The sequence below is a fragment of the Coccinella septempunctata genome, chromosome 7 (genome assembly GCF_907165205.1).
Source record: "Coccinella septempunctata chromosome 7, icCocSept1.1, whole genome shotgun sequence".
Classification (NCBI taxonomy): domain Eukaryota; kingdom Metazoa; phylum Arthropoda; class Insecta; order Coleoptera; family Coccinellidae; genus Coccinella; species Coccinella septempunctata.
In genome coordinates this window covers 6,220,646-6,231,739 of record NC_058195.1, presented here as the reverse complement: position 1 = coordinate 6,231,739, position 11,094 = coordinate 6,220,646, and the positions used below count along the sequence as shown (strand labels likewise).

The following is an 11,094-nucleotide window of genomic DNA, read 5'->3' as shown; positions in this document are numbered from 1 at the left end:
TACACATTTCTATCTACGGTTACTTTTATTGAGAGATAAACGACTCGAAAGCTGACCTTCGAAAAATCCTGAAAAAGATGGGTTCAGTTAAAAATTCGTCAAGACCGAACGGTTGCGCCGAGATGGATGAAATTCTCAGATTTGTTACTAGAAGAGTTGCTCTTTCAGAATATGTATCAGATTTCCATCTACGGTTACGTTTATTGGGAGATAAACTACCCGAAAGCTGACCTTCGAAAAATCCTGAAAAAGCTGAGTTCAGTTAAAAATTCCTCAAGATCGAACGGTTGGACTTAGATAGATGAAATTTTCAGATTTATTACTAGAGGAGTTGTTCTTTCAGAATATATATCACATTTCCACTTACGGTTACTTTTACTGAGAGATAAATGACTCAAAAGCTGACGAAAAATCCTGAAAAAGATGGGTTCAGTTAAAAATTCGTCAAGAGCGAACGGTTGCATTGAGATCGAAGAAATTCTAGTAATATGTAATAAGAAAAAAGCCACCACAAAATAATAAAACTTTTCTTATAATAAGCCTTAGTTTCATAGTTATGAGTAATCTACAATACTATAATATTATATCGTCCTTTAAATGATATTCTGTTCTTCATTTCCATCTTGTCTGAGTGATAAGATAAGCTCTCAAATATTTTTGAGGCCGATCACTGCCTAGTAGAACCACGTGAGCGTGGAATTACTCTTTTATTATGGGGAAAATCCCATTTCCGAACGTAGGGGCATAAACTCCCTGCCATTGTGGAGTCCTCCGGGAATGTAAACAAAATCTGTTCCTCTTTCCTCTTAATATAGGGAACCCTATTTTAGAGTGTCGAAATACAGGTTGTGTTCATGACATATGTCACAGCCACATACGTGTAGGTGGGTCTGCCTTGTTCTTTATAAAAACTCATAACTCAGCGCCCCTTCGTTTACGTGGAAAATCAATATCGTGGAAAGTATGCGGAATACATCTCTGTGGGGATGAAGGGTAATATTTCAGATGATGTTATATGACATTTATTTTTTATTAGTTATAGATAGGAAGGATAGGGCTCAAAGTTTTTTGGAAATATATGCATAAACAATGAAAAACTCAATAACATTTCGTTGTAGATTGAAAAAATTTATAATTGGAACGTGAAAAAGTAAAAAGTTTTAGCAGAGCGTGGTTTCGATCCACGGACCTCTGGGTTATGGGCCCAGCACGCTTCCACTGCGCCACTCTGCTTGTTGGAAGTTTTTAAATAAATGTAGCATTTGAGGTCAGTAGTAAAACACCGTTTAATTCTATTGTAAGTTTGCATTTTTTCCATTAAATCCTATAAAAATTTTTATCGAAATAGAAAAACGTTTCAGATGACAGATTGAAGTATTTATCTCCTTCAATATAAAATGTGGAAAATTAATTTATGGCATCGAAGCATTGGGCAAGTTAAATACCTGAATGGGTGATCCCTCTGGGATGAATTTGAAGAATCACGCAAAAGTTTCTGACTTTTTCAATTTTTCCCAAGTGTCAACGCGTCAGTAGTGAAAATTTCAAGGGAATTTTTGAATATATTGATTGATGCCAATGGTTTATAATTAATAAAGCGTCGTTTATAACTCATAAAATATTTAATATAATAAATGAAGCCTTTGCATATAAAAGATTCAACACCTAAAAAGGTTCTCAAATTGAAATGCCACAAATCTGAACATTTCAGTGAGCATTTATTGAAATGTTCATGTTGATAACTTCATGGGACTTGAAAAACATAGGTCTACTACTATTTCGGTTATCGTCACGGTATATAACTTAATGATAGTGTAATTAATGATAAAGAGAACGAGGTTCCTGCACTGAACCCGAACCATTGCAATTACAATGCAAGATAATGCTACCATACATCACAAGTTACATGCAAACTGGTAAAGCCAACAAACATTGAGGTTTGTGTTTTTTTTTTGGGTTTACGCTATCAAATTCGAAATACTGTAATCAATTCGATAAGGGCTCGGAAATGGAGTTGTTTGTATAGTAGAAATTTGCACGAAAGCCGGTGGAAATGATTAGTAGTGTGCTATGAAAATAATATACATATATATGGTTTTAGCTTGAGGAAACAAATGATGTCTTGATACCATTGGGACAAAGCATAAATTACTGCTATGGGATTGCTGAAGAGTCGTCAATTCCATATGTTGCACCTAATTAGTTTTCAAACTGATATTTGTTTCTGACATTGCAACACTTTTTAAAGAATCATTGAAAACATGTGGTATTTTGCAGGGTTTAGAGTACCCTGGATCATCTTACAGGTTTTGCCGAAAGCAACTTGAAATTCCCTGTATATTGGAAGTGGACCGATCGTATTTCTTGGTTTATATCCTTAATGTGATATTTTGGCGCCTACCCTTAATGTTTCTTGTTCTTCTTCTTCTTCTTCTGAGTCTTATCCCGACAATCGTGGGTTGAGGTTTAACTGTACGAAAGTATCATGTTTACTGATGGATTCAGCATGTTGTTTCTGGCTATGCCAAGATCTTTTGTCTGGTATAGATCATCGATGTCAATGATAAATGGACGGTTTTGTATCTAGTTGTTAGAAAATCCTAAAATGAGTATTGCCATTCGTTTGAGGATTTGGTTGCATATTTTTTTCATTAAAATGTACAGGGTTTTCCTGAATGGGATATAAGTTTTGAAAACATTTTTATTGCTGGGATATCCTGAATGAAATGTATAGGTTTTTGTGGATATGTTAGAAAATATTGGTCCCCACAGATATCCTCTCATTATACACCACTTCAAAATCCAAAACGTTTCATAAGATATTGTCGTACAAAAAAGGTCATAAGAATTTTTCACAGTTTCTCGAGGATATTTTCAAAAATATGAATTATACAGGGGGAGTTTTTGACGCATACAAATATTTTAGTAGTAAATTCTTGAGGTCAAAAGAAAGACTTTTTTCTTATAGCATTTTTTCTGATTTGGCCCTGATAAGAAGATATAGCCATTTTCATAATGAGCTGTGCCACTCTTGGAGAGACAAAATTACCTTCAGAATAACTAGCTAAATCTGTGACAACACACATCTGTGGATCTTTTAAACAGAGTAGCCAAAGAACCAAATTTTTCGAATTTCACAGATATTTTTTATTTTTGAATTATTCGGAAACGGCCTATTATACGAGATAATATGAAAAACAGTTTTATTTTACAAAACGTTCAAATATTCATAAGATATCGTCCAACTTAGTTTCAAGAGTTGGTTTCTTCGAAATTTTGGTATTTTTATGTACGTAATGGTCATAATGAGAAAACTGGAAGACGTGGGTGATATCTTGTATTCGAAAAAGATTCATCAAATAAATGAAAAACAATATTTCGAAATTAATTTCATTCGATTAAACCGTTTTTGAGAAATAACATTTTTTATGGTTTTTCTACAGCCTGTTCTTTTGAACTGAGCGGATTCAGAAAAAATGGTAAAGGAAAAAAGTTTTTCTTATGACCTCAAGAACCTACTGTTAAAATATTTCAACATTTTAAAGTTTTACAAAAACAAAATCGAACGAATGATTCCACCATCTATACTGAAACTTTAAAATTTCATTTCTAAGGTCAATCCATAGATTTCAGCTCCCCATGATCGATTCCATAATTATTGTACCCCAGCCCCATGGTAACATGTGAATCCAAACACGACCAGGAAGTTCCCCAAGCCACCCTTCTGAAAATTCAACCGGAAAATGCATGCCTGGTGGAAAAGACACTTTAATAACTTCCACGCAGGAGGCAGATTAAGTTCACTTGTTTGTTTTTAATCGAATAGTAACGAGAACTGCGAGACATTCCGTTCTGTTGTCTTTTAATTATGGACAACGAAAAAATTGCGACTGTTTCTGTTTGAGGTGGGATCCTCAGAAGCGAGATTGTAATTAAATTCCGGTATTATCTGGATTTAGTTGGGCAAATATGACGGTCTCTGATGTTCGTAGGGTTAATTTTCTTGATGGGGTTTGAAATACTGGTCGCAGTTCAACCCTGTTTGTTGAGCTGAAGGGACTAAACCGCTAGCTTACGAAAATTCAAGCACTTCTGATGACAATTGTTTTCGAATTGATTTCACTGTCGTATTAATGTTATCTCGTGATCAATTATTGTTGAAATTTCGCTTGAATCTTTACTCCACTGGGATGTAGAGAAGGGTTTAGAATCTGACTCAGAATTTCGAGTAAATATTATATCTACAGTGTGAGTCTTTGATCCGTACAAATATTTTAACAGTAGGTTCTCGAGGTCAAAAGAAAAACTTTTTTCCTTTACCATTTTTTCCGAATCCGCTCAGTTCAAAAGATACAGGCTGTAGAAAAACCATTAAAACCAAAAAATTCGAAAATGTATACTTCATTCAACTTTATTTTAGCAGTCGGTTGGCCATGGAAATTTGACACATTTCACTCTGTATAGTACGAAAATGTGGGGTTATGAAGCTTGTCAAAACATTTTTGGGTTTTAAATCAACGCTTTGTTGCCCGTTCTACGTAAAAGTTTCTGTTATTACGTATTTTATCACAATGTCGAATCTCTTCGGAAAATATCTGACGAACATAATTGAAGTTTATACAAACTGATTGAAGGCATACCAAATCCAATTATTTGCATGGAAAATACAAGAGATCAGTATAATATCATAATATGCACTAGCTTGAGGAGAGTTAATGTTCGTTATCTTCTTTGGCTTACATCATTTGTAGATTTCAAAAATATTAACCCGAAGATGAAATGCATATGTAGCAGTGGTTGGGAATGGGTATCTCCCGAAGGAATTAACAGATAATTACAAGAATGTAAAATTTTTCTATAAAAATCATCTTGCATCAATATAAGTAAAAGGAGTTGAAGGAAGTTTCAAGTTAAGATGCAACTTCACCGTTGAACAAAAATTTCACATGAATAAACAGTAACAGGGCAACTTGCGCGTATTTGTGGCTATTCATCTTAATACATTGATGTAATTATAATAATTAGGTATTTATTAGTACCTTAAGACATTTACATTGTATAGGACAAGTCAAATGAAAAATAGAAAAATCCATTTTAGGGAACTCATTCTCCGATGACATTTATCCAAAATCCTGTAGTTAACTTTTCGCATTAATTCGCTCAAACATAAAATTCTGAAATGCCACCACTTTTTTGGGTCTCCCAATAGAAGGAAAAATTCTTTGTCATACTCTTCATTCACAATCTTTCTGATTGTGGAAATATTCAGCTGAAATATAGGTCGTTTAGATTCAGATGAAACATTATATAAATTCTCTTACATTGAATATGTTCGCTACCGTCTGACGTATTGTGGATTTTAGAATATCAGGGTATAACTATTTGAATGAGCGGACCTGAATTCTAAATAGCACTTCCTGAAACCCTGTCTCTTTTTTCAATCACTTTCGGCATTTTCGAATTTTCGTAATAAAAATTGATATTAGTTGTGGCAACGGCGTTATGACATTAACGACATTTCATGAGTGCCAACCTAACTTCGTTCTAGTTACAAAAACTTGAGAAAATTATTTCATGGCCAACCGACTGCTAAAATAAATTTGAATGAAGTATAGGTATTTTCCTTAGAACATAGAATATCAGGAAGGAGCTTTTTCGAATAAATGTGACGGGAATTGTGCGACGGAAACGGCCATATTGGTCTTCCAAATTTTAATTTAAAAAGTGGCAGACTTGGAAGTCAAATGATTCTGTTATCTGTGGCCAAATGAACAAAGTGATGTTTTAACTTAATTTTGGTAATTTGGATTCTTGAAATTTGCTGGAAATAAGGATTTTGGATGTTTTAGCGTGAATAATTCATAGGTAGGTGATTTTTTAAGCTGAATATCAGGTATTAATTATGAGTTTCTGAATTTCATGACATAACAAGGTTATTCCATGACAATAACACTCCATGGGCGTAGGTGATGTTAAGTCATAGACCTTAATACCATTAAGTATATAGCCAAGCAGTGTTAGGCGGGGAGAATTTCCGCTTTGATTATCAATTTGAACGAGTGTGAAAAAGCTTCTGACTTCACGTCAGTGCTTTCCTCATTTTTTTGATTAATCAGAATCAACTGACTATTGAAGTTAGTTTTTTGGAAACTTCATTGTCCTACGCCACTGTTGAAACGGAAATATATGTCGGCCATATTTCTCCTCTATTCCGGTCAAATTGAAATGAGCAATATGCTCCTTCCTGTTATTCTATATTCTAAGGTATTTTCCTTTATATCCTTTCATGAAAATAGACAGATGTTATACAATATGACAAGTTAAAAACTAATTCCAGGAAGTCAAATGTTGAAAAGAGTCACAGAATTTATGTTAGATGTAAGAAAAATAATTTGATTTGTCTCGGTGAGTTTACCTGTAAATTTATATTCCTCATCCAAGTTCCACATGTATGAATTATTCCTGTAGCCTGAGGAAGGATCAAGGTTTATCCGAAACTGTTACGAAATAAATCGTTTTAAGTAAAACTTCTTGCCTATATCCCAAAACTACATTCAGTTCATCAACTTGATATAAATTCAGAAAGTTTTTAAACTGGATATTAATGCTATTCCAAAGAGGTGGTTGATTCCATGTTTCTTCACCAAATATTGATGTTTTCGGACACCTCCTGCATCTTTGGTGAACATAATGTATACTGGGTGTTCTTCTTTTTATATCCCTTTGAAATCCAAAAGATTTGGCTTGATATTCTTCGTGTTCAGAGCAGTTTTTCACGTGCGTGTTCCACAATTAACTGTCGTTTGTGCTCTCAATTGTCAGATCAATAGGAAAGAATAGAATGGGGTATACCGATAAAAAAGGTTCAGCGATTAGTTCTACACTTCTTCCGGCGTCCACCGGATGCAATTAACATATAGAGAGACCCCTTTCGATAGTATCTCCACGTTTAATCACCATTCGGATGGTTGCGAATGACGGAAGGTTCACTTGATCGTGTCTTTTCGGTACAGTTGTTGCTGAAAATCCATGAAACGTACGAGAATCAGTGCATACTATCTCCTAGTCCAGTCAAATAAGAAGGAAATGTGATCATTGGAAGGAATCTTACGAAAAAGTTACTCGAGCACACTGAATTTCTTTCGGGGAAAATTTACACAGAAATTAAGAAACCTCTCAACTTTGAATTCCAACTTTTCTATGCGTATATGACTTTGGCCTAATTCTCTATTGTTTTGAGGTGTTAAAAAAATTTTTCAATGAATGAAACAGACCTCTCCTTCTTATTATAAACTTACGAGTATGTATTGATATCTATAGGTAGCCAACACCAGTTCCATGAATAACAAAAATATTGCGTTTTCATAGCAACGAACAATTACTCATTAGAAGTGTCAGTGTGAAGTTTGAGGTCGAAAAAGTAAACCAGAGTTACGCAATAAATTAAAAGAAAGAAGATGTCCACCGAAATTGGGAAAATCGAAAAATTGGAGTATCGAGCCATCATCAAGTACCTGAATTTAAAAGGGTTAAAAGGTAAGCAGATTTACGAAGATATGTTTAATACCCTTGGTGATCAATGTCCTTCGTATGCGACCGTGAAAAATTGGACTGCAAGCTCCAAAAGAGGTAAATTTTCCATTGAAGATGATGACAGATCGGGAAGGCCAGTTTCTGTGTCAGTCCCCGAAAATATCGATGCAGTTCATGAAATGATTTTATCAGACCGTCGAATTGGGCTGAAATGGATATCTGAAGCACTGAATATTTCATATGAACACGTTCATCATATAGTTCACGTCAATTTGGACATGAGAAAAATTGCTGCAAAATGGATCCCCAAATGTTTGAATGTTGACCAAAAGTGTGCAAGGGTAGAAGCATCGCGTTCGATCTGTGCTCGATTTGGAAACGATGTAGACTTCTTAAACCGAATTGTTACTATGGATGAGACTTGGGTACATTTCTACGATCCAGAAACAAAGCAACAATCGATGGAATGGCGACACTCTGGTTCTCCAAGACCTAAGAAGTTTCGTTTGCTGCTGGAAAAGTTCTTGCTTCCGTTTTTTGGGATTGCCATGGAGTAATCATGACTGATTTTTGGATAAGGGTAGAACAATAACCGGATATTACTATTCTACAATACTGACCAATCTACGAGAAAAAATTAAAGAGAAAATACGCGGAAAGCTATCCAAAGGTGTTTTGTTTTTGCAGGACAACGCCCCTGCACACAAATCTCATGTTGCCATGCAAAAAATTCATGATTTAGGGTTTGAATTACTAGAACACCCCCCTTTCTCACCAGATTTGGCTCCACCCGACTATCATCTCTTTCCTCAACTGAAAGAAAGTTAAAGGTCGTAAATTTTCATCCAATGAGGAGGTAATAAATGCTGTGGAGGTCTGGTTTACAGAGCAAGAAGAAACATTTTTTTTTGAAAGGTCTAGAGACGTTGCAGGTTCGCTGTGGTAAATGTATCCAATTAAGAGGAGAATATGTTGAGTAATAAGATATTTTTACATTGAAATTTTGTTTAGTTCCATAGTGGGCTAATAATTTTTCAATATATCCTGATCCTCGTATATTCCTCGAATGAACTGAAGTAGGGGGTTGTATGATAGTAACCTCTGATCAAATTCATCAAGTATTCCTGATATAAGAGTATCAGATCTAATTTAGAAACTCGACTAGTCCTATTAGCACTGCGTTGTAACTGGATTCTCTCAGACAGTAACCCCCCATACCGAACCTACAAATTACCAGTGTAAATTCTAGAATGAAAGACTAATATTACCCAAATCTTCTCGGACATGATTGATCCAGACTGACTGATATAAAATAACTCACTGGTCTCGCTATTATCTTCCCATAATCCCTTGTAATTTGGTGCTGTGCACCCCCTGTATTTAGACCTTGAACACATGTCCAATGAATCTAATCGTGGAAGGGAGAATGAAGAGTGAGATGGAAAGAATTGGGGTGTATTTCGATGGCTTGGCGATATCGAAAAAGAATAAATGTTAATGATGTAAGGATTTAAGTCCAACAGTTTTATACTCAATACGAAAGAAAGCACAAATATCTGCTTGTAGAAAACGCCTTCTATTCAATAGATGAATTCATGAACCACCAATTTATAGTTTCGTATGTGTATTTGTTATTACTGTGCTTACAAGTCCGATGATTTATATTTACATTCTTTTGACTCACCCTGTAAAGTTTTGAGGGAAATAAGTGAGTATGAGTATGAGTATGATATCTCTATGCTGACATGAGTATGCCTGTAAGAGGCGTTGGGATAAGATTCAGATTTGATGGAGGCTTGTTTAACCTGAAGCGCCTCAGAGCAAAAACCAGTACCAAGTTTATCACTGAACTTCAATATGCAGACGACTGTTCACTTATCGCTAGCAGCTCGGAGGATCTACAGATAATGTTGGACACCTATAAACATATATACGAAGCTTTAGGCCTTAGACTCAATATCGACAAAACCAAAATGCTGGTTAGTCCGCCAGAAAGCCTTCCAACAGATATCAGCCTGGAGAATGAAACTCAAAAAAAAAGGTCGAGCAGTTCAAATACTTGGGAAGCTTCATAAATACTAGGGCTAACCTTGACACGGAAATACACAACTGTATCAATTCGGCATCACGGGCATTCTGGAAGCTAAAGGATATAGTGTTTCAAAATCACGACCTCAATCTGAAGACCACGACAGCTGTTTACAAGGCAGTGGTCCTCCCAACGCTTCTTTACGGAAGCGAAAGCTGGACGCCCTACAGACGACATATTAAACAGCTTGAACAAACGCAACAACGTCATCTAAGACAGATAATGTACATCAGATGGTTCCACAAAGTTTCGAATGCAGAAGTCTTGCAGCGCGCGAGTTGTACAACAATTGAGACTCAAGTAACGAGGGCCCGACTCAGATGGAGCGGCCACATTCTGAGGATGCAAGACACAAGACTCTCCAAAATAGCTCTATATGGTGAATTCACTGAGGGAGCCCGGAAACCAGGAGGCCAGTACAAGCGGTTTAAGGATACACTACATCAATCCTTAAAATCAGTTAATGCCAATCATAACTGGGAACAACTAGCATTAGACAGGTCACAGTGAAGGTCTTTGGTACACAGTTATAATGGAGACTCGAGAAGGATACATCGGCGGCCAGATCTGGTTGGTGACTATCCATGCCCGGAGTGTGGTAAGATATGTAGGTCACGGTTGGGACTCTACAGTCACAGGAGAGCACACAGTCGCAATTAGCCCTGAAAAATTATAAGTCTGTTCGCATCTTTTTTTTTTGTTTTCCTTTCTTTTGCATTTCTTTTTGTTTTTTTCCCTTTTTTCGTCTTTTTGTAGATTCATTCCCGGCAACGGGATACAGCAGTGATGATGATGATGATGATGATGATGATATCTCTAACAAATCCTCAGATATCTACTTGGCACCACACATCTGCCATCACCTTTTATATAGGGTGTCTTTGACTTGTACAAATTTTTCAACAGAAGATTCATGACACCGAAAGAAACACGAACATAATTGACTACAAATTTTCCAGAACGAGTTCAACCCAATCAACTGAGATCATGTTCGACTCAAGATTAGAAAATTGCAACCATTTAGCAAAAAGATTTTTCCCTCGAGAGGGTTATCCTTACAGAACATCCTTCATCTCAGCACTGATGAAAGAAAACATAATATCTCAACCAAATAAGGGGAAGTCTCTCAAGAACTCGGGTCCACTTCTGCAGCTTTCCGATCCCCAATATCTTATTCTATTCCGTTTGTGATCATCCAGTTCTCTCATGGGCATCCAACCAACTGAATCCATCCGGCCCTCTTGATTATACCTCCTCGAAATTCTACGTAACCTTAGGGGATGTTGGGCAAGGGGGGAGAACAGGGGGAGAGAACGATTATCGGAGGGAAATTGATTCTAGAGCGGTGGTTTATTTGGAGGAATCGACGAATGGTTGACAGGTGATTTTCAACTCGCCGATTGTCTCCAATTATGGAGTTATTATATCGGTCGTTAGAGAAGATGGATTTTTGTGAAGAGTGGTTGTGATTG

The 11,094-nt window shown here is 36.1% G+C and overlaps 1 non-coding gene across 1 annotated transcript; it reads right to left on the bottom strand.

Annotated features, from left to right (window-relative positions):
- Window positions 1-1,161: 1,161 nt before the first annotated feature.
- Trnam-cau lies at window positions 1,162-1,233 on the bottom strand. The gene has a single exon. It is a non-coding gene; the product is annotated as a tRNA-Met (tRNA).
- Window positions 1,234-11,094: the final 9,861 nt, after the last annotated feature.